The sequence below is a fragment of the Prionailurus viverrinus genome, chromosome B3 (assembly GCF_022837055.1).
Source record: "Prionailurus viverrinus isolate Anna chromosome B3, UM_Priviv_1.0, whole genome shotgun sequence".
NCBI classification, from domain to species: domain Eukaryota; kingdom Metazoa; phylum Chordata; class Mammalia; order Carnivora; family Felidae; genus Prionailurus; species Prionailurus viverrinus.
The window spans coordinates 137818669-137846429 of record NC_062566.1 but is presented as its reverse complement, the minus strand read 5'-3'; the positions used below and the strand labels follow the sequence as shown (position 1 = coordinate 137846429).

Below are 27761 nucleotides of genomic sequence, written 5' to 3'. Positions count from 1 at the left end.
CAAAATGTTTAACAAATTCCAAGCAAAATAAACACCAAGAAACCCACCTCAAGGTATATCGTAATCAAACTGCTGAAAACTAGATTAAGGGCACATACTGAAAGCAGCAAGAGCAAACTGACATGGTCTATACTGGGCAAGGACCATGGATGGAGACTAGAAGAGAATGCAACATCTCTAAAGTACGGAATGGAAAAATCCAATCCGGAATTCTATACCCAGCAAAAGTAGCCTCTAACAGTGAAGGTTTAAAAAAAAAAAAAAAAAGCATTTTCAGATAAATGGAAACTGAAAGAATTCATTGCCAGCAGATCTATGTTCTAAGAAGTCCCACAGCACGATCTTCAGGGTAAAGGGAGATTATAGAAGATGGAAACTCAGATACTCAAGAAAGAATGAAAATCACTGGAAGTGATAAATATCTGAATGAGTTCAAGACTTTTTTTTCTTTTTGCAGTTTCCTGTTAATGTTCTTAAAAACCTTTACATTATTAAAGATGAAAATTATAGGGGCACCTGGGTGGCTCAGTTGGTTAAGCTTCCGACTTCGACTCAGGTCATGATCTCACGATTCGTGAGTTCGAGCCCCGCGTTGGACTCTGTGCTGACGGCTCGGAGCCTGGAGCCTGCTTCGGCTTCTGTGTCTCTCTCTCTCTCTCTGCCCCTCCCCTGCTCATGCTCTGTCTCTGTCTCAACTATAAATAAAAACATTTTAAAAAAATTAAAAAAAAATAAAGATGAAAATTGTTAACACTGGTAAGATTTATAGGTGTGTACATGTAATACATATAACTACCATAACACAAAGGAGGGGGAAGATATGGATCTATAAGATTTTAATATTTTATATGAGATTTTAATATTTTACACAAGATTTTAATATACATTATTAACTGAAGAGACCTGTGAAAAGTTAAAGATGTATATTGTAATCCCCAGGGAACTACTAAAGAATAATGCAAATAAGTATAGGTGAACAAAAACAACAAAAATACTACATTGAAATTCTATATTCAAATAATCCAAAAGGAGAGAAAAGAAGGAAAGAGGAACAAAAAGTAGACAAATAGGAGAAAAAAAGTAAAATGATAAACCCAAACCTAACATAGCAATAAACACTGGTGTTACATTAATGCACTAATTTCTTTAAACACATCAATTAAAAGTCTGAGAATGTCAGGAAAAAAAAAACCAATACCCAACTATAGGCTGTCTACAAGATATATACTTTAAATACAAAGACACAGACAGGCTGAAAATAAATGAATGAAGAAAAGGACATAGCATGCAAACAACAAGCATGGAACAACAAGAGTGGAAATATTAATAATCAGATAGCATAGATGCCAAAAAAAAATGTATTACCAGAGATAAAGAGGACCATTTCATAATGAAAACAGGATCAATTTATCAGAAAGACAATCACAATAACAGAGGTTTAAAATACACGAAGCAAAAATTGACAGAATGAAAGTGGGAAATAGACAATTCCACAATTATTCCTGAAGATTCCATCACTCCTCTCTCAGTAACTGGTAGGACGATTAATTTTAAAAAAATCACTCAAGACATAGAAGTTTTGAACAGCATTATAAACCAGTTTGACTTAATTGATATGTATGGAAAACTATACTCAACAATGGCAGTGCACACGATACATTCACCAGGACACATCAGGTTCTGGGCAAAAAAAGCAGACCGGGACAAACTTAAACACTAGAAGAGTATGTTCTCTGACCACAGTGGCATTAAATTAGAAATCAAAAACAAGACCACACGGAAAACCCCTACTATTTGTAAATTAAACAAGATACTTCTAAATAATCATTAAGTCAAAGACAACATCACAGGACAACTTAGAAAATATTTTTAATTAAACGATAGTGAAAATGTAACATTTCAAAATGTGTGGGACACACAAGGACAAGCTAAAGCAGGTCCTTGAGGAAAATTAATAGCTTTAAGATCTCTTTGTTAGAAGAGGAGACAATCCTCAAATCAATGATTCTCAACTTTCACTAGTAACTAGAAAAAGAAGAGCAAATTAAAATAAAATCAAGCAAGGGATACCTGGGTGGCTCAGTTGGTTGAGCATCTGACTTCGGCTCAGGTCATGATCTCACAGTCCATGCGCTTGAGCCCCATGTTGGGCTCTGTGCTGACAGCTCAGAGCCTGGAGCCTGCTTTGAATTCTGTGTCCCTCCCTCTCTCTGTCCTTCCCCCCTCATGCTCTGTCTTGCTCTGTCTCTCAAAAATAAATAAATGTTAGAAACGAAATCAAGCAAAAAGAAGAGAAATAAGAAAAGAGATGAAGTCAGTGGGATAAAACATGGACAAAGAAAATCAACGAAATCAGAAGCTGGCTGCTCTCTGAGAACATCGATCAAATGTAAGCTCCATAAAAGCAGAAATCTTTTCTGCTGGTCCACCGAGTTATTCTCCCAATATGTAACACAGGGTAGGAACTCAATAAATATTTGGAAGATGGATGAATAGATGCGTAAATGGGTATCTGGATTTCATCTGGGAAAACAGGAGCAAGTGGGGGTTGGCCTTGATGGATAAAAACATTTATGTAGAAAAGCAAGAAGAGCCACATTCCAGACAACGGAAACAATTGAAACAAAGACAAGGGAACTGAGAAGCATAAGAAGTACTCAGATAATCATGGCCTTTGAAATTGAAATCTACCCTTTTGTAATTTCTGCTTACTGGATATAAATCTGTCATGCCCCTGAATTCAAGTTCTGTCGACGTTCTAAGTAACAGATAATAGTTTCATACACAAACATTTTTCAAGTGTGTCTATGGTACTTCTGAGACAGAATAACGGGTATTAAATGCTGGACGACCCAAAGAACTCATCAAGCATCCACATACATGTAGAACTTAACAGATCCTATGAGGGAAACACTGTATAACTCTTTAAAAACACGTCACAGACCTATCTCTCCCAAGAAATCAAACTTGGGGTAAGAATTGGCAAATCATCTTTTCTCACACTCCTTGCCTTCCAAGAACTACATATTCCATTCTCTACGCTCCTAAAGTAGGATTCGTATTGTTTCCGTTGGGAATACTGGTGACTATGTCTTTTTTTTCCTGTCTCTCCCTGTTGATGGAGACATAGAAAGAACTTTTTAAAACCCAACAGTCAGAAAACAAACAACCCGATTAAAAAATAGGCAAAAGAGCTCATTGACACTTTGCTAAACTGCAAACAGGCACATGAAAAGATGTTCAGTGTCACCGGCCATTGGGGAAATGCAAATTCAAACCACAATGAGATAAGATATCATCACTACACGCCCATTAGAATGGCCAGAATACAAACTACTGGCCAAACAAGATGCAGCGAGAATATGGGGCACATGAAACCCTCTTACGTTGCTGGTGGGCACATAAAATGGTACGCTTGCCCTGGAAAAATGGTTTTGCAGTTTCTTACAAAGTTAAATATACACATAGCGCATGACCCAGACTCACCAGAGAAATGGACACCCACATTCATAAAAAGCCTGTACACAAAAGTTGGAAGCGGTAAAAACTGCAGCCAACTCAAATGTCCTCCAACTGGTGACCGCATAAACCGTGCTACCTCCGTAGAGTCATAAAAAGGAATCTAACTACTGATACAGTGGTATTACGCCGGGTCTGGAGGGTATTACGCCGAGCGAAGGAAGCCAGTCTCCGAAGGTTATGTGCTGTGTTATTCCATTTATGCGATATTTTCCAAGACAAAGCTACAGTGAAGGAGAACAGATCGGGGGTTACCAAAAGTTGGGGTAAGGGCACAGCACTCCAGAGTTTTGGGAATGACGGAAACGTTCCGCATCCTGACAGTGGTGGTGGGTTACACGAATCTCTATTGTGTTAAGATACGTAGAGCGGTCTCCAAAGAGCAGATTTGTTGAATGTTAACATAGAAAATAAAATAACTTTTGGGGAGTCCAAGGGAGATGTGGTCTACCCATTGGCTTTGTCAGTTAGGGGTTGCTATTTGGATCGTTGAGGCTGGTGGCTATTACGCCTTGAGATCTGAGCAAAGACATATTCCAATGAGAACACCTGCGGCTCACTGGAAAGAGACCGCCCCTAAGGTCTACACCGCTTCTTGCGAACAGACAGCAGTTCTGTGTGATTTCTCCTTTTGTCCCTTGACCCGGATGGGAAAGCAGGGAAGTCCCACTTCATCAGGGCAAGCCAAGTGGAAGGGAAAAGTTGGGGAGTGGGGGCTGGATATAAAGGTAGGTTAGCTCTGTCTGCCCCCTGAGAAGCAAGGCAAGAGCTGAATAAAATCTTTCAAAGGGAGGGCAAGCCCGGGTAGCAACTGTCGCACGGGGACCTGGGCCATGGCAGACCTAACCGGGAGGGTCTCCGGCCTCAGGAAGAAGGATCGGGTGAAGCCATTCCAGAGCCAAAGTAGTGTTGGACAGGACTTCCAGAAGAGGGATACTGCTAGTCACCAGGAGTGCGGACGCTGGAGTCAGGTCACAGGGGTTCAAATCCCAGCCCTGCCACTTCCCAGGTGTGTGACACAGGGCAAGTTATTGTATCTCCACGTGCCTCAGTTTCCCCACTTGTAAGACAGGGACAACAACAGTTGTCTACCTCAGCAGGTTGCTGTACTATTCAATTAGTTAATATACATAGAGCTCTTGGGATGTATTTTTGCATATTGTAAATGCTTTGTAAATAAATGCAGGCTACAATCAGCCTATAGTCGTTGTCATTGTTAATTATTATCACTGATAAAAATCACCAAAGCTAACCTTTCCTTCAAAATCCCCATGTGTTGTCTGAACACTGTTATGCAAAATAGCACTAAAAAATTAATTAGAGGGGCATCTGGGTGACTCAGTCGGTTGAGCATCCGACTTGGGCTCAGGTGATAATCTTGCGGTTAGTGAGTTTGAGCCCCGCATTGGGCTCTGTGCTGACAGCGTGGAGTCTGCTTCGGATCTTCTGTCCCCCTTTCTCTGCCCCTCCCTTGCTTACCCTCTCTCAAAAATAAATAAATATTAAAAAAAAATCAATTGGAAATTAGTGTTTTATGAATAAAACATGTTTTCCAAGTCATAAAAGAATGTGGCACGTAGAGTCGCGCATTTCTGTGAGTCGGGGGCTGTTTTGCGTAGACAGCAGCTGTGAGAGACAGTGCACATTGGCTGTGGGGGCCGGCACAGCCCTGAAAAGGACAAAGTTGGCTGCTACCACACCACCTTGCATAGACACACCCCCACACACATCTAAAAATTTACAATGGAAAATAGGATCACTGTGGCCTCAGCGTGCTCTATAGATGGCTTTCATAAAAGTGCAGAAATCAGATTCCATTTTAATTATACTGCCAAATTTGTACAGGAAAAAAAAACCCCTAATTTTAATATTTTACGTAAAATAAAAACCTCCCCAAACCCAAAGCACAAAACTCCGACCACCTCAATATCTACCTTCAAATACAAGTGATTACAAACCGAAAGGTCCAGGGGCACCTGGGTGGCTCAGTCGGTTAAGTGTCCAACTTAAGCTCAGGTCACGATCTCTTGGTTTGTGGGTTTGAGCCCCGCGTCGGGCTCTGTGCTGACAGCTCGGAGCCCGGAGCCTGCTGCGGATTCTGTGGCTCCCTCCCTCTCTGCCCTGCTTGCACTCTGTCTCTCTCTTTCTCAAAAATGAATAAACATTAAAGAGAAAAATTTTAAACATTGAAGATCTGTCTGCTTAAGAGAACCTCTATTTGCAGGACTTGCTGAAGTGGTCCCCGTGACGTAATCCCAGTGCTCTGAAAATCCTGCCGGAACTGCCACCCTAACTAACCTACATGGATTGTCTCACTTCTGCTCCTCAGGTAGCTACTCTCAGGAACAGACTGGAGGACTTCTTGGGGGCAGTGTCAGCTGTCTGTAGTTCTTAACCTTTGTGTGTATAGAAAAGGCCAGTGTTGTTCAACTGACTTTACAAATTCAAATTCAGCTCGCGAAGAAACTGGCGAAAGAAAAAACAAAACCCAAAGCTTGGTCTAACCAACACAAACCATTTCCAGCCCCTGAACATCTCCCAGCATTCTGGGGCACAAGATGGGAGAGGGGATCTGAATTCCATCAAAGAAAAACCTTATCCGATTGGCAATTCAGATGATTAACCCCCCTAGCAAGTTATGTATGTTATTTTTTTTAAAGATTTTTAAAGTTTATTTACTTGAGAGAGAGAGAGTGCGCACATACAGCAGGGCAGGGCAGATAGGGGGGGGGAGAGAGAGAGAGAGAGAGAGAGAGAGAGAGAATCCCAAGCAGGCTCCACACTGTTAGCACAGAGCTTGATGTGGGGCTTGAACTCGTGAACTGTGAGATCATGACCTGAGCCAAAATCAAGAGTCAGAAGCTTAACTGACTGAGCCACCCAGGTGCCCCAAGTTATGTGATTGATTGATTGATTTTAATGTTTATTTATTTTTGAGAGAAAGACAGCGCCGAGGTCAGACGCTCAACCAACGGAGCCACCCAGTTATATATTTTAAAGTAATGTTCATTCTTGTAGCTTGTAGCCCCAAAATGTACCCACGGAGGTCATTAAAACAGTGCTAGCAACTGAATAGCTTTATCTTTTTTTCAAAGTGTTTGCATTCTTGTCCAGCATCACTGCACCTTGTGGAGTTAGAGGGAGGTTTGAAAAAGACAATATTCTTTGTATTTTCACCTCTGGGGCTTTTTTAAACTTCTGGATGAACTGGAACCTTCAGGACTGTGCACCTGCTCATTCCCTGAGGAAGGCGAGGGGATCTGGTTACACACGACAGGCGGGGTGTCCCTTATCTCAGCCTCAGGAAACTAACTGTCCGCGATCAGGCTGCACAGGCTGACGGAACGGGCAAAGCGACAGACGAGATTTAATCTGACGCAGAACCAAACCCACGCTGGCGTGAAGTCCGTAACGCAGCTGTCTTAGCAGGCTAAGGGCTCCGCGAGTTCCTCTGTATCCTAGACCAGCGACAGACCTTCTCAGGGCTACAGATCCCAGCCTCGTGATGGCATTTTGTCGAGGGCCAAACACGGTTCAGAAAACCAGTTCTCAGGAAGGCTGGCAATCCGCGTCACCGGTTCTCGGCTGCCTGGGCCCTGGGACTCCAGGAAGAGCACGGCTCTGGGGTTCAGATTGTGGAGGGTTCAATCCCTGGGCCCGTCGCTTCGCCGTGCAGTCTTGGCGAATGGCTCGGCCGCTCCCGGAAGAACACTGCCCGTCTCCGAAGTCCTTGTGAGGGTAGGTGGTAACATACACGAGCACCTAACACAGTGATGGCAGACAGGTGCTCAACACAAAGCGCAGTGTGGTGTCGCCGTAGCTCGCCGTTGTGACTACCGTTGTTCGTAGCAGCCGAAAGCAAACACCGGCCTTCGGTGAAATCAGCGTTCACGACAGTTGCTGAACAAATTCTGTAAGTGCTTGGTCCACGAGGGAGGCCTGCACTGGCGTAAAAGTAAGCCCTCCCGTGATGGCACACGATTCGTGGTCAGAGGGTGGACCACGCATCACACCCACACCTCCCTCTCTGACTTGAGTCTCCCGAGGAGCCAAATGCCAGCTTCTGAGTTTCAAGTGATGTCACAGATCCAGGTGGGTCCTACGTCACCTCCGGTTCCAGGGAGAAGAAGATGACCTTGTGGCTCTTCCCTGGCCCTAGGCCTCCGAGTAGCCACGCGTGGATGCAACTTCTAGCTTAAACTCCTGTTTCACGGTAAAAAGTGGCACAAAAAGATCAAGCGACTTGTCTGTTTGATTCTATGTAAACGAGCAGAAAAGCGCATTTCGTCCTCTGTTCATATGACTACCTCATCATCTAGAGAGAAACAGGCTCTTGGCTCTACATGCTCTGGTGATACGAAGATGCTGGTGTCTGCGTCATGTTCCTGGAAGTCAAAGGGGACTATTAATTTCCAACAGTTAACCTAGAGTCTGTCCCTTTTATCTTGAGATGTTCTCTCTGTTAATTATTTAAAACAATAAGGATTGGGGCACCTGGGTGGCACAGTCGGTGAAGCGTCCAACTCTTGACCTCGGCTCCGGTCACAATCTCACGGTTCGTGGGTTCGAGCCCCGCGTCGGGCTCTGTGCTGACCGCTCGGAGCCTGGAGCCCGCTTCGGATTCTGTGTCCCCCTCTCTCTCTGCCCCTCCCCCGCTTGCACTCTGTCTCTCTTGCTCTCAAAAATAAACATTTAAAAAAATTTTTAAGGGGCGCCTGGGTGGCTCAGTCGGTTAAGCGTCCAACTCTTGACTTCGGCTCTGGTCACGATCTCACGGTTCACGGGTTTGAGCCCCGCGTCGGGCTCTGTGCTGACCGCTCGGAGCCTGGAGCCCGCTTCGGATTCTGTGTCCCCCTCTCTCTCTGTCCCTCCCCCACTCGCACTCTGTCTCTCTTGCTCTCAAAAATAAACATTTAAAAAAATTTTTAAGGGGCGACTGGGTGGCTCAGTCGGTTAAGCGTCCGACTTCAGCTCAGGTCACGATCTCACAGTCCGTGAGTTCGAGCCCCGCGTCAGGCTCTGGGCTGACGGCTCAGAGCCTGGAGCCTGCTTCGGATTCTGTGTCTCCCTTGTTCTCTGCCCCTCTCCCCTTCATGCTCTGTCTCTCTCTGTCTCAAAAAAAAACAAAAACAAAACAAAACAAAAAAACGTTAAAAAAAATTTTTTTTAAAGAAAAAGATCTTACTACAAGGTTTTAGCATTTTAGATCGTACAAGCAGTAAGGACTAACAACCACTCACTCAATGATTTGCAGGCAGACGTTTCATAATGAAAGCCAGCCTTCCATGTTATTATGTTACATTGATTGCTATAGCACCCAATAGCAAAAGAAATAGAGAAACAGTGTAAGAAGCAACACGGCCTCTGTCATCTTCAGGTCTGGATCCCAGCTCTGTCAGATTCCCAGCCCTGCCCACCACTCCTGGCTGAAGGGCGCCAGATTTTTTTCTGCTCTGAGAGTCCTGGTTCTCCTGTGATCCACTGGGTCCGTCAGGCTCTCCGAGTCTTGCTCATCCCTGGGCTGCACCTGCCACTTAAGCTCCGGCTCTGAAATCGATCGCTTCCTGCAAGGACTGACCCTGTCCATCAGGAAAGCTGTCTCTATGGACGCTCGTGCTATCACTTCATATCCTTGGCCGTGAAAGGATCTACAGCAGTCCTTGACTGACATAAAAACCACTGCCATTGTCTATTGATTAAAGGAACTTCAGCAGAGCCTCTTGATCTGGAGAGGTTCAGAGCGTTAAATCTAGAGGTTTAAAGCTAACAGACTTTCCATCCAGTTCAATAAATGTTCCTGAGCACCCTTCGGGACCAGACCTAGGGCGGGCGATGCAGTGAACACCGTGACCTTCGCAACTGCAGCCCGCTCGGTCTAGCACAGGAGACTGGCCAACAAATAACCATCACAGAAGTGTAGGAACTTAGATGAGGGAGCAATTAAATAGTCCCCGCTCTGCCCCCAGCCCCAAGCTTGGCAAAAAGCCCAGCTAGAGATGAAATGTGAGGACAAGACACCCCTGGATCATCTCACAGGTGAAGCGGGAAGAGCAGGATTTCAGGTGAGCTTCTGGGTTTCAACTAGTGAATAATGAATGAGGCAACGAGGGAGAATAGAAACAATCACTCACAGAAAGAACAGCCTTGAAATTCTCCAGTTGAGCATTCAGAAAATGGGTTAATTACTTTATCGTGAAATATACTCTCATTTCATTTTGCCTAACCAGAGTTATCAAGCCAACAGACTTCCCATGTTTATTTTTGAGAGAGAGAAAGAGAGAGAGAGCAAGCGAGCAAGCATGAGCAGGGGAGGGGCAGAGAGAGGGGGAGGGAGGGAGGGAGGAAGGGGCAGAGAGAGAGGGAGACACACAATCCCAAGCAGGCTCCAGGCTCCGAGCTGTCAGCACAGAGCCCGACGAGGGGCTCAAACCCATGAACTGTGAGATCATAACCTGAGCCTAAGTCAGATGCTTAGCCAACTGAGCCACCCAGGTGCCCCTTCCTTGAAATCTTTGAAATGATTATTTAATACCACACACACACACACACACACACACACACACACACACACACGTGCCCGCCACATGTACATGCACTCACATGCACTTATCCCACAACGAGCTTACACACACAGACACACCTCACATACTGGTGACCCCCCACATGCACGCACACTTACACACATGCACGTGCACACACACACCACCTCCGCAGAAGTGATTTTGTTTCTTGTTTCTGTCAGAGACTAAAAGACCTAAACACTGTATGGTTAATTCTTTTTTTCCACTTTATAGGGTTTTTTTTTTCCAGTTTATTTATTTATTTTTGGCAGGGGGGGGAAGGGCAGAGAGAGGAAGAGAGAATCCCAAGCAGATTCTGCACCGTCAGCACAGAGCCTGACACGGGGTTCCATCTCACAAACCGTGAGATCATGACCTGAGCCCAAATCAACAGTCAGATGCTTAACCGACTGAGCCGATCAGGTGCCCCCCACTTTACAGTTTTAAAGCAAACAAGAGATCCTGCAGTTGAGCAGAAAAGAACCCCCCAATAAGGTGTGAAGCAACCTGCTTTAAAACTTGGCCTTTGTTCTGAAGTCCAGCAGCACGAGGAACACTGAGGGCAGGAGGTCACAGCCAGTCCCGGGGACCGCTGGGGAAGGGGGAGAGGAGGGGGAGGGGGAGAGGAGGGGGAGGGGGGAGGGGACTAACACAAGTCACGCAGGATTGCCAATCTCAACCACAGAAGGAAAACTTAAAATCATGGAGGTGGATGGGCACCTGGGTGGCTCAGCTGGTTAAGCACCGGCTTCGGCTCAGGTCATGATCTCACAGTTCATGAGTTCGGGCCCCACATTAGGCTCTGTGCTGACAGCTCAGAGCCTGGAGCCTGTTTCGGATTCTGTGTCTCCCCCTCTCTCTGCCCCTCCCTTGCTCGTGCTCTGTCTCTCTCTCTCTCAAAAACAAACGTTAAAAATTTTTTTTTTAAATGTCACGGAGGTGGGGAAGGGGAGAGCAGACAAAATAATGAGCATAACACAGAACTTGAAAAAGACCGAAGGCTGTCATCGAATGTTCATTTTACAAAGGGACTGTTGTAATATTCACTTGCTACATTTGTGGCTCACATCTAATTTTATTTTTTAACGTTTATTTTTGAAAGACAGTGGGGGAGGGGCAGAGAGAGAGGGAGACAGAGGATCTGAGCAGGCTCTCTGTTGACAGCAGAGAGCCCAACGCGGAGCTCGAACTCGCGAACAACGAGATCATATCCTGAGCCGAAGTCGGACGCTCGACCAACTGAGCCACCCAGGCGCCCCTGTTATTCACGTCTAGATGAGATGTGGTCAGGTCCTAAATGGACTTAACCAGAAAGTATCTAAAAAGGTCACTTCGGGGCGCCTGGGTGGCGCAGTCGGTTAAGCGTCCGACTTCAGCCAGGTCACGATCTCGCGGTCTGTGAGTTCGAGCCCCGCGTCAGGCTCTGGGCTGATGGCTCAGAGCCTGGAGCCTGTTTCCGATTCTGTGTCTCCCTCTCTCTCTGCTCCTCCCCCGTTCATGCTCTGTCTCTCTCTGTCCCAAAAAAATAAATAAAAACATTGAAAAAAAAATTAAAAAAAAAAATAAAAATAAAAAGGTCACTTCAACAAATTTTTGTTTGATACGATAGTTTCAAAACATTTCAGCAAAGAGAATAAAAATAAAAGCTAATCTTGTTTTTATGATTTTGTATTAATTTCTATTAGTGTACAATTTTTTCTATTTAAAGTACTTTATGGTTCCATTACCCATAACATGGGTCATCTTCTAGACTGGACAGTTTCCATTAGTTTCAGACACGTGACAGCCTGTCCTTCCATAGTTGGGATGAAAGTCAGAAGAGCAAAGTTTAAGTAGTTGAAAACCCATGAATGGGGCCAAAGCCACGTAATTGGTTCCCCAAGATAAAACTTTGTACAACTCACTGAAGCTAGCGGTCTGTCTTCAGGATATTTCAGTGGAGAGGTTGGGCTCTTGGAAGACACTAAAAAGGAAAATACCCAGGTTTTCATTGTAGGACTTCTCTCTTAGTTTCCCATCAAAAGGTGGGGCCCCAACACTCCGGGGTTAGAATCCAAAGGGCATCTGAGCCCAGCCTCCACCACCCACATTCTTTTGCTGATTATTGCTGTTACTGGAAAATGCTTTTTCTGTCCTTTTTTTTTTTTTAAATCAATATCACATAACTACTTTTTTTGTGTTTCGAAAGGGCCATCAACTCCTGCCTCCAGCCAAGATGGACTTACAGGCACTATATGTGCCATTGTACCTAAAACAGCTAAGAGGAACAGACTAAATATGTCATACAAAGGTTTTCAAGACACTGGACAGAAGACAATGAGGGACCGTGATCGCTCAGATATGATAAGTAGAAGACGTGACCCCACAATTGTCCTGCAGACGGCCTAGAGTTTCCTGGAAGTGATGCAGGGAGAGAACCTCGGTGAACCCGCAGGTCTCCCTAAGTTGGGGAGAAAGGGCCGAAGGTCCAGAAAAGCCGTGAGCTCACGGGGCACAACACTGAAGGGGACAGAGCCACAAGACAGGACATTGGAAATCTGCAGAGAAGACCCGTGAGTCTTCAGCTGGGGACTGATCAGCACTTGAGTGTGAGGAAACTACCGTGGGCTGAGGCAAGAACCACCCAAAGAGAATAGAGAGGACACCCACCAGAGCCCACACAGGGCTGGGAATAGTTCCTGTCATCATTAGCCAGGGTGGAAAACTACATAATCCACAGGGCATTGGGTAGAGAACTCAGAGGGTTTTGCCCTAGACTAAGATGCTGGTCCCCTCCTAACAAGGCTTAAGAGCATGACGCAAAAGGATCAAACTATTTCCAAGTGACTTAACCACATCCCAGAACAAAGCTTGAAAGTATTTACAGGAATAAAAAAAATACCTAGCTCCCAACAAGGTAAAACTCATAATGTCTGGTATCCAAGAAAACATGAGGACCAGGCATTCAAGGAAGCAGGAAAACATGACCCATCATAAGGAAAAGAATCGAGCAGGCAAACTCACCCAGAAATGACAGAGATGACAAAAGAGTGCACAGGGACAATCACATTGTTATTATGACCTTATTATATGTACAAGAGTCAGAGGAAAGATGGACCATGTCAGATGGACACATGGAAGATGTGTGTATTTTAAAAAGTCAAACTACGGGGCGCCTGGGTGGCGCAGTCGGTTAAGCGTCCGACTTCAGCCAGGTCACGATCTCGCGGTCCGTGAGTTCGAGCCCCGCGTCGGGCTATGGGCTGACGGCTCAGAGCCTGGAGCCTGCTTCCGATTCTGTGTCTCCCTCTCTCTCTGCCCCTCCCCCGTTCATGCTCTGTCTCTCTCTGTCCCAGAAATAAATAAACGTTGAAAAAAAAAATAAATTTAAAAAAAAATAAAAAAATAAAAAATCAAACTACAATCCACTAGACGTGAAAACTATAGTCTACTAGATGAGATTAACTGAAAAAATTAGTAAGCGTGAAGAAACAGCAACAGAAACTATCCAAAATGAAATACAGAGAGAAAACAGCCTGGAAGGAGGCTGGGAGAGAGGCAGAGATGGGGGGAGGGGGAGAGAGAATATGAGACTAGAACACCAGGGAGTTTTTAAGACAAGCTCAAGTGTGCGGACATCCATGTAACTCAAGTCCCTAAAGGAAGAGCGGGGAGGAGGAGGGAACAAAAAATAACTGGAGAAACTAAGGCTGAAGTTTTTTCCAAATTTTATGAAAATTATAAATCCACAGATCAATCAGCTCAGTAAATCCCAAGCACCACAAACACGAAGGAAATCATACCATGCAGAGCAAAATCAAATTGCTTAAGACCAGTGATAAAGAGAAATTCCGGCAAACTAGGAACACAGAACTTCCTCGACTTGATAAAGAGCATCTACAGCAAGCCTAAAGCTACACCACACCTAATGATGAGAAACTGGCAGCTTTCTCCCTCACAACGAGGACAAGGCACCAATGTCCCTCTTACCACTCCTACTGGACATCACACTGAAAGTCCTCGCAAGTGCAAGAAGAGACGGAAAGGAAGTAAAAGGTATACAAGTTGGGAAAGAAGAAATAGAACGGTTTGCAGATGACATGATGGTCTCTGTAGAAAGCTCGAAAGAATCACCAAAACCATTCCTAGACCTAGTAAGTGATTCTAACAAGGTTACTTGATACAAGGTTAATATACAAAAGTCAATTGCTCTCCTATATACCAGCAACAAACAAGTGGGGTTTGAAATTAAGAACACAATGTCATTTATAATAGTGCCCCCAAACTGAACTACGTAAGTATAAATCTAGCAAAATAGGTACAGGATCTGTATGTAGAAAACTGTAAAATTACTACAAAGAAATTTTTTTAAAAGATCTAAAGAAATAGATGTTCCATGTTCATGGATTAGAAGTCCCAATATTGTTATAATGTCAATTCAATCAATGTCAAATTGATTTATAGATTCAGCACAATCGCTTCTCGGCCTTTTGGCTAAGATCAAGTGTAGATTCAGCACAATCCCAACCATAATCCCAGTAGGCTATTTTGTGAATATCGACAAACTGAGTCTAAGGTTTCTTTGGAAGGGCAAAAGACCCAGAATAGCCAACACGATACCGAAGAACTAATACTACCTGACTTTATGAGCTTTATAAAGCTACAGTAATCAAGACATCATGTCATTGGGAAAAGAATAGACATATAGTCGAACGGAACGAATAGCCCAGAAACAGACCACTCAAATACAGGCAGCTAGTCTTTGACAAAAGAGCAAAGCAATTCTATGGAGAAAGGACAGGATTTTGAACAAATGGTGCTTGAACAACAGGAGGCCCATATGAAAAAAATTTTTAGATGTAGATCTTACAAACTGTCACAAAAATTAACTGAAATTGGCTACAAAGGACAAAGTATTTTCAACTGAATAAACATGAAAACACAGCATACCAAAACTGGTGGGCTGCAGCTAAAATTCTAGAATTTTATAGCACTAAAAACCTACATTAGAAGAGAAGAAGGACAAAGGAGAGGACGAGGTGAAGGAAAATGACCTCAGCTTCTACTTAGAAAACCCAAAGGAAGCAGAAGAGAGGAAGTGATATACTTCTGAGCAGAAATCAATGAAATAGGACAACAAAACAAAACAGTAGGGAAAATCAATGAAGACAAAACCTGGTTCTTGGAGACAATAAATACAATTGACAACCCTGTAGCCAAATTACTAACCAAAAAAGGAAAAGGGGCAAAATGTTAGTATCAGGAGTAAGAGGTGACATCACTACAGGTCTACAGCTACTAAAAGGATACTAAGGAAATAATAAGTGCAACTTTGTACAATAAATTCAAGAACTTAGATGAAATATACGAGTTCTTTGAAAGATGAAACTACCAAAGCTTATGAGAGAATGCATAGAGAATCTAAATAGTTTTAATAAAGAAACTAAATTTATAGTTGAAAACCCTTCCGCAAAGAAAACCCCATACCCAGATAACTTCACTGGTGGAGTCCACCAACCATTTCAGGAAGAAATCATACAAACCATATGCAAACTCTTGCAGACATTTGAAGAGAGGGGCTATTTCCCAATTCATCTATAGGTCAGAATTACTCTAATGTCAAAATCGGACAGATATATTACCAAAAAGTGTGGGTTAGCACATACAGCAACTCTATCCGGATCTCCAATGCTCTAATCGTGGGAATGCAAAATGGTACAACCACTTTGGAAAACAGTTAAACCTATACCCACTGTTTGGTCCAACCATTCCACTCCCTGGTGTTTATCAAAGAGAAATGAAAACATACGCCCATACAAAGACTTGGACACCAAAGATCAGAGCAGTGGGATTTGTAATAGCCCCAGACCGGAAACAGCCCAAACATCCATCACTAAGTGAATGCACAAACTGTGATACGTGCATATAATGGACATATGACTCAGTAATAAAAACATTTTAATGTTAACACAAGCAACACCATGGATGAATCTCAAAATAATTATGCTCAGCAAAAAGAAGCCAGAAAATAGAGTACATGCTCTATGATTGCATTTATATAAAATTACACAAGATGCAAATTAACCTACAGTGACAGAGGTCAGTGTTCGGAAGGTGGGGGGAGACAGGGGGCCGATAAAGGGTCACAAAAAACTTCAGGGGATGATAATGTTCATTCTCTCTATTGTGGTTCTGGCTTCACAGATATATGCATATCTCAACACTTACCAAATTGTTCATTTAAAATATGTTCAGATTATCGTATGTCAATGATACTCCCAGAAAGTTTCTTTTTTCTAAGGGGAAAGGAAGCAACAAAAACAAACAAAGAACAGTATAAAAAGAAAAAAAAAGGAGGAAAGTATCTTAATGATTCCAGAAAACCTACTCAAAACACTCACATGTTAAAAGATATCAAAAACACTTCATAGTATGAGGCAGGATGCAAAGGAGAAGGGGAGGAGGAAGGAGAAGGGGAGGAGGAAAGAAAAAAAAGAAAAAAAAAGAAAAGAAAATATTCAGTTTGAACAAAGAAAGAAACAATATACATTGGACTACTTCTGGACCTAAAGGTGATAGCAGCTTTTTCCTTGGGGGAAAAAAAAGGAAAATAGTAAAAAACTTTTTTAACATTTATTTATTTTTGAGAGACAGAGAGAGACAGAGTGCCAGCAGGGGAGGAGCAGAGAGAGACAGACAGACAGACAGAATCTGAAGCAGGCTCCAGGCTCTAAGATGTCAGCACAGAGCCCGATGCAGGGCTTGAACCCATGAATTGTGAGATCATGACCTGAGCCGAAGTTGGATGCTCAACTGACTGAGCCACCCAGGCACCCTAAAAGAAAAATATTTGTAATCAAAGCCAGTGATTACATATTCCAGCAATCGCAGCAGAACTATATATTTCCCACCTCCCACCCCACTCCACCCCACCCCTATTTCTACCCTCTTAGATTAGCTTTCAAAATCCCACTGGAAATTGCTCATTCCAAATTCCACAAAAGATACAACCCCTGGCTCACAGCTGCTGATGGTCCCACGGGAGCAGCCCTCAGGGCTGGGGATACAGCATGCTGCATCACTGAGTGTTCAGAGGGGGACAATAACATTGAACACCCTACCAACCCACGGAGCTGAGCATTCAGATCTAGCCAAGAAGACATCTGCCTCTCCACGTTCAAAACCCTGCTTCCAAGCCCAACCAAAATACGTTGAGAAATACTGCTCAGGGGCGCCTGGGTGGCGCAGTCGGTTAAGCGTCCGACTTCAGCCAGGTCACGATCTCGCGGTCCGGGAGTTCGAGCCCCGCATCAGGCTCTGGGCTGATGGCCCAGAGCCTGGAGCCTGTTTCCGATTCTGTGTCTCCCTCTCTCTCTGCCCCTCCCCCGTTCACGCTCTGTCTCTCTCTGTCCCCAAAATAAATAAATGTTGAAAAAAAAATTTATAAAAAAAAAAAGAAATACTGGTCAGAGTACATTTCTGTAATGTTATTATTTTAAAGGGTGTTTTGGGATAATACGAATTCCCTAATAATAACATGAGTTCTCTAGTTTCTTATGCATGTGAAAAGGATATGGGTGCATTTGAGCTGTGCCATTTTCCAAAGTGAACCTTGCATTTTGATTCTTTATTCAAGATCGATTTCAAGTTTAATCTGAAACGCGAATACTAGAAAAAAGTGGGGGGAAACCAAGAGACTGGGAAGGGGGAAGAATAGGAGATAATTAAAATGACCTTGTCCATCTAGACCCTCACTGAATAAGCTTCCCAGAAAGCCAAGTATTAGGAGGGGTACACATTTTCTAGAAGCACACTTTTTAAAGTTTCAACCATTTCATTCAATAACAAAAAGAAACCACCCGATTTAAAAAAAAAAATGGGCAAGGGACTTAAATAAGCATTTCTCCAAAGATTTACAAAATGGCCACTGAGCACATGAAAAGATGTTTAACGCTAGTTTAGTCATTAGGAAATTGTAAATCAAAACCACAGTGATGGGACATCTGGGTGGCTCAGTTGGTTGAACGTCCAACTCTTGATTTCAGCTCGGGTCGTGATCCCAGGGTCGTGGGATAGAGCCCTGTGTTGGGCTCTATGCTGAGTGTGGAGCCTGCCTAAGAGTCTCTCTCTCTCTCCCTCTGCCCCTCACCCTTGTTCATGCTCTCTCTCTCTCTAAAAAAACAAAAACCCACAATGAGACACCCCTTCACACACACTAGGATAGGATGGCTATAATCAACAAAACTGAAAATGAAAACGTTGGCAAGGATGTGGGGAGATTAAACCTCCTATGTTGCCACTGCGGAGAACAGGGCAGTGGTTCCTCAAAGAGTTAAACATAGAATCCCCATTCCACTCATGGGCTGCACACCCAAAAGAACCGAAAACAGGGACTCGAACAGGTATCTGCACAGTCATGTCCAGGGCACTGCTATTCACAACAGCCTGAAGATGATGGGTGCCTGGGTGGCTCAGTCAGTTAAACGTCCGACCTTAGCTCAGGTCATGATCTCAGTTTGTGAGTTCGAGCCCCACGTCGGGCTCTGTGCTGACAGCTCGGAGCCTGGAGCCTGCTTTGGATTCTGTCTCCTTCTCTCTCTGACCCTCCCCACTTGTGCTCTGTCTCTCAAAAATAAATAAATGAAAAAAATTAAAAAAAAACAAACAAACCAATAGCTTGAAGATGGAAACAACCAGGGTCTCCACCAGCTGATGACCAGAGAAAGGAAATACAGTGCATCCACACAATGGGTATTACTCGGCAATGAAAGAAATGAAGTTTTGACACCTGCTACAAGGTGGTTGGAACCTGAAAATACTACGCCAAGTGAAACGCGCCAGTCATGAAAAGACACATATTACACGATTCCACTTATATGAAGTATCTAGCCCGGGCAAATTCATAAAGGCAGAAAGCAGATTAGAGGTTGCCAGGGGGTGGGGGAGGGAAGAATGGGGTTGTTGCTTCACGGGGCCCGAGTTTCTGTCTGGGGTTAGGACAAAGTCCTGGAAATGGATGGTGGTGCTGGTTCCACAACTTTGTGAATGTAGCTGACATCATCAGATCTGTACACGTTAAAATGGTTAAAATTGCCAATTTTTTTATGTATGTTTCATGGCATTAAACACGTACCCCAATTTTTCAACCATTTTGAATGATGGGCTTTCAAGAAACGGATAATACAATGCAGCCCTCAACAACAGGGGGTTGGCAATGCCGACCCCCACAGTCAAAAATCCACATATAACTTTTGATTCCCCAACAGTCTAACTACTAATAGCCTACTGATCACGTCAGCAGTCAGTCAACATATATTCTGTGCGTTGTATGTAATATATACCTTATTCTTACAATAGAGTAAGCTAGAGTGAAGAAGATGCTATTAAGAAAATCCTAAGGAAGAGAAAATACATTTACAGGGCTGTATCCATCGAGAAAACCCATGCTGTTCCAACCCGTGTTTCAGGAGTCGACCGTAGCCACACTCTCACGCATCCACGCGCTCTCTCTGCCAGAGGCTGTGCTGGGTGGTGAACATGCAAAGTCTCGTGGGCGCAGACAACAGCACTAACAAGAGGGCAAGGGCAAGAGCACAGGTAGGCATTCCCAGGAGGCATGAACGAGGGCCCTCAGGTGGGCCCGGAGGGTCTGGAGGGCTTCCCGGTGATGAACACAGCAGTGGCTGAGCTTTAAAGGAGCCAAAGGAATTTGCCAAACAGAAACAGAATGGCATCCAAAGAAGTGCCCCGTTCCAAACAACAGCTGATGAGCTTGTACATCAATTTTTTTGATGTTTTTATTTGTTTTTGAGAGAGAGAGAGACAGAGAGAGACAGAGTACGAGTGGGGGGAGGGGCAGAGAGAGAGGGAGACACAGAATCCGAAGCGGGCTCCAGGCTCCGAGCCGTCAGCCCAGAGCCCGACACGGGGCTCGAACTCACGAACCGTGAGATCATGAGAGCCGAATTTGGACGCTTAACCAGCTGTGCCACCCAGATGCCCCCGTAATGACCTGTTTAAAGACCCTATCTCCAAACAGAGCCACCTTCTGAGGTGCCAGAGGTTAGAACTTCAACACACGAATTGGGGGAGGGGGACACAATTCAGCCCACAAAAACGGTATTCATAGTACCATGCCTTCCAGGTCCAGACACCACACAAGGGTCCCCACCAGGCCTGGCTGGTCTGCCAGGGTATCTCCGGGCTGCGAAATGGGTCTCCGTGGAGAAGGACCACCAGAGTGCTCACCACTGCCACACTTATTCTGCACCTAGTCACGTACAGTGCCTGGCTTGGAATGAATCAAAAAGCAAGTGGGTGAATCTCCTGACACTCTCAGCTCACTGAAATCGGTATCTGGAACCACCTTGAATAGTCGTCTCCAATGTTCTGAACCACAATCACATTCTGTTCCTGGTCAATACACAGTTCTTTGTTTTGTAGCACATCCCTGCTCACAACGAAGCTCTCGCACGCCTTCTGTCCCTGACTCACTTTCCCTCTTTGGCATCAGGCGGACTTCAGCTTTTTTTCCTCCAAAATGCAATCCCATTTATAGTACAGAATTCTCCAACAGTCTAAACAGTCATTTTTATTTGCCCTAAGATGTTTTTCCCAAGGAGCAGGGAGATATCACCAGGGGAGAGCACCACGGTGCTATGTGGCGGTGGTTTTGCTCGAGTCAGGGAACAAAGGCACTGAGTGTCCGTGCGTGGCGGGGCACGAGCATCTTCACAGACTGGTGGGAACCGCGGAAGGCTGTGACACGCTGCTCACATTAGGATGCTCTGGGGGGCTGCGTTCAGCGGAGGGAGTGGCCACGCTGGAGCCCCAGCCCTGCCGGACACCTGCTCGGTGCACCCACACTGCTCACCTGTACCCTATCCCTGCTCGAAATCGACACGCGCAAGCACACAAGAAATGCTGCAGACCTGCCAGGTGTAAAAGGTCACCCCTCGCAAGAACGGACACTGGCTGAAGCCGACACAATCACCTGGACGACTGTGCCGAGGGCTTTCAGCCGTCGTGGGTAGGGATCTCGGCTCGCTTACAGTAAAGTTGAGAGGTATGACAGTTAAAAAAGTCATAGGTCCTGTGAACAGACATGCTAAGGTCTAAAACAACTATTTCTAAGTGAAAGAGACTTCATTTCCATTTCCCCCTATTTTCTCTCCCAACACATCCCACCTGACGGTTCCCACTGCAGTCCTCAGGGCAGAATTCTGGTTCTGAACCCGTAAGTGGAAACCCACGGCACCCTTTCCATGGGCTGGCTGGAGCTGGTTATGAATTCAGCGACCTTGGGAGAAGCTCCCAGGAAGTGCTCAGCCCGGCTCCAGATGCTAAGGGTAACAGTTCCCATCCTTGAGGCGCGCAGAAGCTAACAGGGAAAGACACAGGAAAACATCAGCGTCCACGGGCTACGGCGAGCGCGGGAGCGGAGGTGGGCATAAGGTCCCGGGGGAACTGGGAAGATCAGAGAGCTGGAACAAAGGGCAGACGCTGCGGGCAGGCACCCGGCTCTGCCACGTTCTGGCCATGAGATACTGGCGACTGCTGGATCTCTCTGAGCCTGGGTCTCCTGACCGTAAAGTGTTACGCGTGTTGTAAGTCCTCCTTCCAAAAAGCCTCGGTGATTCCTGTTTTAGCCTGGGGCAGTCGGGAGAGTTTCCTGGAGGAAATGGTGCTTAACCCTCAGTGATACGGAATGTCACCCGGACCACCCACTCTAAGTCATTTCAGTCACCGTTTGCCTTCTTTGGGGGTACTTGTACTCTGGGAAATCACCTGCTCGTTTATTTGCTTACTTGTTTGTTTGTTGCTCCTCCTCTATAAGGACCGCTTTGTTTTGTTTGTTTCCTTCACTGTTCTTTCTAGAAGTGGGCTAGGCACGCTGGAGGCACTCAGGGAATACATGCTGGGAGGACAAGAACTAGCATCCTCTGGTCCGCAGTCTTCCCACGCACGCTGGTCTGCACCACGAGCAAAGCACAGCCATGGGCATTATCCGATCACCGGATCCAATCTTACAGATGATAGAAATTCAGGCCGGGAGAGGATGTATCACGTGCAGGCCCAGGGTCTCATCCGGGTCGCGTGAGACCAAGAGCCGCGATTCTCTGCCGCCCCCACACCCCGCCAGAAAGGGCCTCGGCTCCCATGCCCCTGCTGGGACACGGCGAGGCCAGGACAAGGTCGGCAGCCAACGAGGCCCTCGAACATGGCACGTTCTGCCGGGAGCCGGGAGCCAGCACACGCCTAAGAAAAGAAGCTCTTCTGCTGGCAGCAGGGTCCCCTGAGTGGCAATTTTATAACAAGAAATGGAGTCAATAGAAAAAGACGCTAGCTGCGCATCCCAAGTCAGCCCCCCCCCCCCCCGCCACCCCCCTGGGACTGAGAGGCATGGCGGATGGAGAGTCCAAGCTGGAACGGCAGAGGGGGGCCTTGGTCTTCTTCCCAGGGGACGTGGCTTCGGGAGGGCCCGGCACTTAGGCATGCGGGAACCCAGCCTGTCACAGCTCTGACACTCCGGTGTGAATCCAGAAAACACAGATGGACTGGACCGGTGACAACCAGCCTGTCTGGTGGGGCAAAGTGGGCCAAGAAGAGGGAGAGCTGAAAAACGTGAGGAGGCTAGAGGGAGGTTTCAGCAGGCTGAGATGGGGACCGAAGAATGGAAATGATCAGAAACACGAGCGAAAGCAGACGAGCGTGGCCACCTAGCAGGTCACTCCCGATGAGCCTTCTCGGCCGCTAACCTGTGTGGGCAAATTCAAGTCCGATGCCTTCCACGCGGGACCCACATCATAACAAAAGGGAAATCAACGGCATTTTAAAGCAAAACGGACAGCGACTGGTTTCGGGGGTCCCCGTCCAAGAGGTGTTGCGCAGAGAAGGCCACAGAAGGAGAATGGATATGGACGAAGACGGGCATCAGAGCAAGAAGGGGTGGGGGGGGACAGATCTCCTCTCCCACCTCACCCCCTGGCCAGGCCTGACTTTCTGTGAGCCCTGGCGGGAGCACTGCCCCCCGTGACACCTGTGAGAGCACTTTGAAAATGTCACTGGGGCACCTGGTTGGCTCAGATGGAAAAGCACACAACTCTTGACCTCGGGGCCGTGAGGTCAAGCCCCACGTTGGGTGTAGAGGTTACTAAATAAATAAACTTTAAAAAAAAAAGGAAGAAAGAAAAGGGGCGACTGGGTGGCTCAGTCAATTAAGCATCCAACTTTGGCCCAGGTCGTGATTTGCGGTTTGTGGGTTCAAGCCCCACGTCAGGCTCTGTGCTGACAGCTGGGAGCCTGGAGCCTGCTTCGGATTCTGTGTCTCCCTCTCTCTCTGCCCCTCCCCTGCGCGTTCTCTCTCTCTCTCTCTCTCTCAGAAATAAACATTAAAAAAATTAAAAAAGAAAAAAGAAGAAAATGCCACCGTACTTAATAAATATGAGGTAATTATTACCAGTGCTATTCAAACAAGCTCATTAAATAATTATCTGTCAGCCACCAAGTCCCCCCTTACACACACACACACCTGCACATATATTCTCATACACAGCTCCTATATTTGATACTCAAAAAAACACCGTCAGTGATGGTGCCATGGTCTAAAAAAAGTGGATTTTTTTGGACAAAGGACCCTAGAATGGTAAGTAGTCCTAAGTCTACTGACGATATATATAGTCTGCCCTCTGGTTAGATGCCAGAGTTCCTATTTGCAATCATTTGCAACCACCTCCCAGGCTGCAAAATGCCTTTGTTCAAAAAAGAGCAACCCAATCTCTCATTTCTGCACACCAGGCTGTCTGTCTGCTCCTGTTAGTCAGTGTTCCACAGTGATGTGCCATCATCTAAAGCTTCAACCTGCCTTCCTGATTCATGGCCCTCCTGAGAGGGAGGGAATGTTGCAGTTTTCTAACCACAGATACACTTGCTGTTAACGGTCTGTGGTTAGCCACAGAAGTATATTACAGAACACGTGGGGAAGCAAATAGAAATGTGATCGTCGATCCTAACCTAAGTGATTTCTAGATCTGTTCCTATTCCATTTCATCATTTGCTGTCACATGGGATAGAATCTCTTGTGTTGGAAGAGAGGAGTGTCCCCTTCCTCCTGACACAGAAGGCAGCAGGTGCAATAAACAGAAAGAGCCCATAAAAGACCCAGGCTATGAGCGTATTACCCTGAACGGACCATTTAACCCTAGACTCCATTTCCTCATCTGTACATTAGGGACAATGACCCTATTTCACGGGGTCACAATGCCGAGACACTGAATTTAAAGAACTTTCTATAAAAGCAGGACAGATTTAGAAGTTCATGCAAGAATCCCTAACCAGGTTGGTTATCACCCAGCCTCGACGTCAATCGGCCAAGGATATAAGGGGAAGGAACTTTCTGGAGCAGGTGATTCCACGGCTAGGAAGTGTGCTGGCTTTGTAAAAATCCACAGCCCAAACCTGCCTCGGGGCTCTGGGTGTCTTCTAAGCACTGCTGTCTCTTCTCAAGCTTCTCATCTCCTCCTGATCGGTACCCTTCGGGCCACTTTGTAGCAACTGCTCCCACATGACACCTCAACACCATTGTTACCAGAGCTGAGCCCAGGCAAACCGCAGGTTCAGTTCTGAACCGACCCCTGGATCCTCATCTGATGCGAGGGTACCCTCTGCCACGTGGCAGGGAGGACTTAGTCTGCTCAAAGAAAGTGTATTAGGTTCATGGGAAAACGATGATCCGATGTTCTCCCTTGTCTAGCTGGATATGTGTGGGACTGGTTTGCTAAGAAGTCGTTTCAAACCAAAGAGTAAAACTCTGATACGGAAGCAAAGTCTGGAAAGGTCCGCGGAGGTGTCAAGATCCTCTCCCTGCCAGCTGCCACGTCCCAAGCGTTGACAGCCGCCAGAAGAACCAAGAAGCATGCAAGTTTTTTTCTTAAGGTACCTCCCCCTGCAAGGAGGTGGGTGACCGTTTTTCTGGGACGCACCAGCATTGATCACAGCGAGAATAACGTGCCATACAATTCATCGTCGGTAAGCACAAACATGAGAATAATGTATTAGTAAGATAAAACACTGGGTTAACCCCCCTCTGACTTCAAAAGACACAGTGTATAGGGGCGCCTGGGTGGCTCCGTCAGTTAGGCGTCTGACTTTGGCTCAGGTCGTGATCTCGTGGTTAGTGAGTTCGAGCCCCTCGTCGGGCTCTGTGCTGACAGCTTGGAGCCTGGAACCCGCTTCCGATTCTCTGTCCACCCCCCCTCTGCCCCTCCCCCACTCGTTCTCTCTCGCTCACTCTCTCTCTCAAAAAAAACAAAAGCATTACAAAACGTTTTAGAAGCACACTCAGATCACGCTGCAGCATTCAGTGGAAGTTGATGCTGATGTTCAACATTCTCTCTACTCTCTTCTAGAGGCATCAGGACCAGGAAGACCAGGCTTCCTCCCTCCCCAGCCTGCTGCCCCACCCTGACATCTCTGTGTGCTTGAGCCGTTCTCCTCCCGGGTGCTCTTGCCCACTCTCAGTGCTTCGGTCACGTCCTCTACTGGCCGCTTCTCCTTGAAATCTCGGGCCCAGAACTGCCCCCACCTCCAGGCCTGGCTCCATCAGTCCACTGACATCGTCACCCGGAGGCACGGACGTGGGCGTACGTGTACATATCCGTGTCTGTGTGCAGATGAATACCATCTGTGAAGTCACACCCACCGTCCTGCCTGTCACCACCCTCCCAGGCTCCCTCACCTCTGAACACACCACCGACAGCCAGTCATTAATCTACAGTCTTGGCGTGTCCTTGACAGTTGCCATGTTTCTTCCCCTCAATATTAAATCAATCATCAAATCGTGCACACGCTAAATTTTTCAGTGTTTAGACTATGAAATAGGTCCTCAATGTCCACAGATCTTAGGTCTGTCATCCCCACCTGGTTTGTCCTGACGTTTGCTTTCCGGGCTCCCGGGGGCGCCCCAGCTGGCTCAGCCACCAAGAGTCTTACCGGCCTCCTTCCCGTTCTTTGTAACGTCAGAGTGATCTGACCACCTCACAGCCCTGCCCAAATCCTGTAGCCGTCTCCACGTCTTTGGGATGAAATACTCAGCTCTTGGGGCCCAGCTTCTGCGTAAAGTGTAGCCCCACCAACCCCCCACCCCACCCAGCTCCTGGGCTCCAGCCCTAGCTGGACCACCTCTAGCTCCCCAAGTACTTCAAGCCTTTTCCCAAACCACCTGCCTTTGGGGGACACCTTCTTCCCCTATCCCTTACCTGGCTTCTTTCTCTTCGAAGCTCATCTCATCATTGCTATTTCCCCAGAGAAACACCTCTCATGGCCAGCGCTACAGCAGCGAGCTGGGCTGGGTGATTCTTCCGCGTATTTGCAGAGCATCACCTTGGCTGAGCATGATCACCACACTTACTTCACCCAGTCTCCATCAGACTGTGACCTCCCTGAAAACACAGACCGTGACATTCCTTTTTGGGATCTTCAGCATTACCCGCCACAAAGCTGACCCTTCAGGGAGGTGCTGCATTAAGAGCTGTTTCTAACACTTGAGCAGTGGTTCTAAAGGGAAGATCCAGGGGCGCCTGGGAGGCTCAGTCGGTTAAGAGTCTGACTTTGGCTCAGGTCATGATCTCGCAGTTCGTGAGTTCGAGCCCCGCGTCGGGCTCTGTGCTGACGGCTCAGAGCCTGGAGCCTGCTTTGGATTCTGCGTCTCCCTCTCTTTCTGACCCTCCCCTGTTCATGCTCTGTCTCTCTCTGTCTCAAAAATAAATAAACATTAAAAAAAATTTTTTTTTTAATAAAAAATAAAAAAGAGATTGGCTTTGGGGCACCTGGGAGGCTCAGTCGGTTAAGAGTCCGACTTCGGCTCAGGTCGTGATCTCACGGTTCGTGAGTTCGAGCCCCGTGTCGGGCTCTGTGCCGACGGCTCAGAGCCTGGAACCTGCTTCGGATTCTGCGTCTCCCTCTCTCTCTGCCCCTTCCCCACTCGCTCGTTTTCTCTCTCTCTCTCTCTCTCTCAGAAATAAACACATAAATAGATAGATAGATAGATAGATAGATCAATCAATCAATAAATGGAAGATCCAAGACCCTTGAGAGCCCTTCAGGAAGTCCATGAGGCCAAAACCATTGCCATCGTAACACCACGATTTCATCGGCCTCTGTCCCTGTGTCCACACATGAAAAGGAGAAGTGGGTCGAACTTCAGGTACCTTAGACGGGTCCAGGTGGCGGCACCGGGTCACCGTGCTCTTTGCCGCCACTTGCAGAAAAAAATGCCAAGTGCATGTAAGAATGTCCTTGCTGAAGCCGCAAGAGATACTAATTTTATTGAAACTCCACCCTTAAGAGCACGTCTCTACTCTTCTGAGTGACAAACGGCGCGTGCACATACAGCACATTTGCTGCGCTGACCAAAGCGCACCGGTTGTCTCGCGGCAAAGCTGAGCTGCGAACATTCTTCAGGAAACACCATTTCCACTTGAAGGAACAACCGAGGCACACGCTGCGTCTGCACAAACTCAAGAGCTGCACAATCCAGCGAGTCAGTATTTTTCGAGTGGTCAAAGCCTGATGTCACAAAATCACGCGCAGGTGATGCAACATGGACCAGATGGTGTGACCCCTGACCTCCAGTGTCAAAGCGAAGGGCCCAGAGCAGAAAGACGGGCACACAAATCCGCGAGGCAGTGGACTCCTTCCTCTCCT

At 46.4% G+C, this 27761-nt stretch overlaps 1 protein-coding gene and 1 pseudogene across 4 annotated transcripts in view; one reads left to right on the top strand and one right to left on the bottom strand.

Moving 5' to 3' along the window:
• The window catches only part of EML1 (EMAP like 1), a 200833-nt gene that overhangs the window by 95442 nt on the left and 77630 nt on the right, over positions 1-27761 (bottom strand). The window lies entirely within an intron of this gene.
• Positions 14533-14676, top strand: LOC125169370 (uncharacterized; annotated as a pseudogene).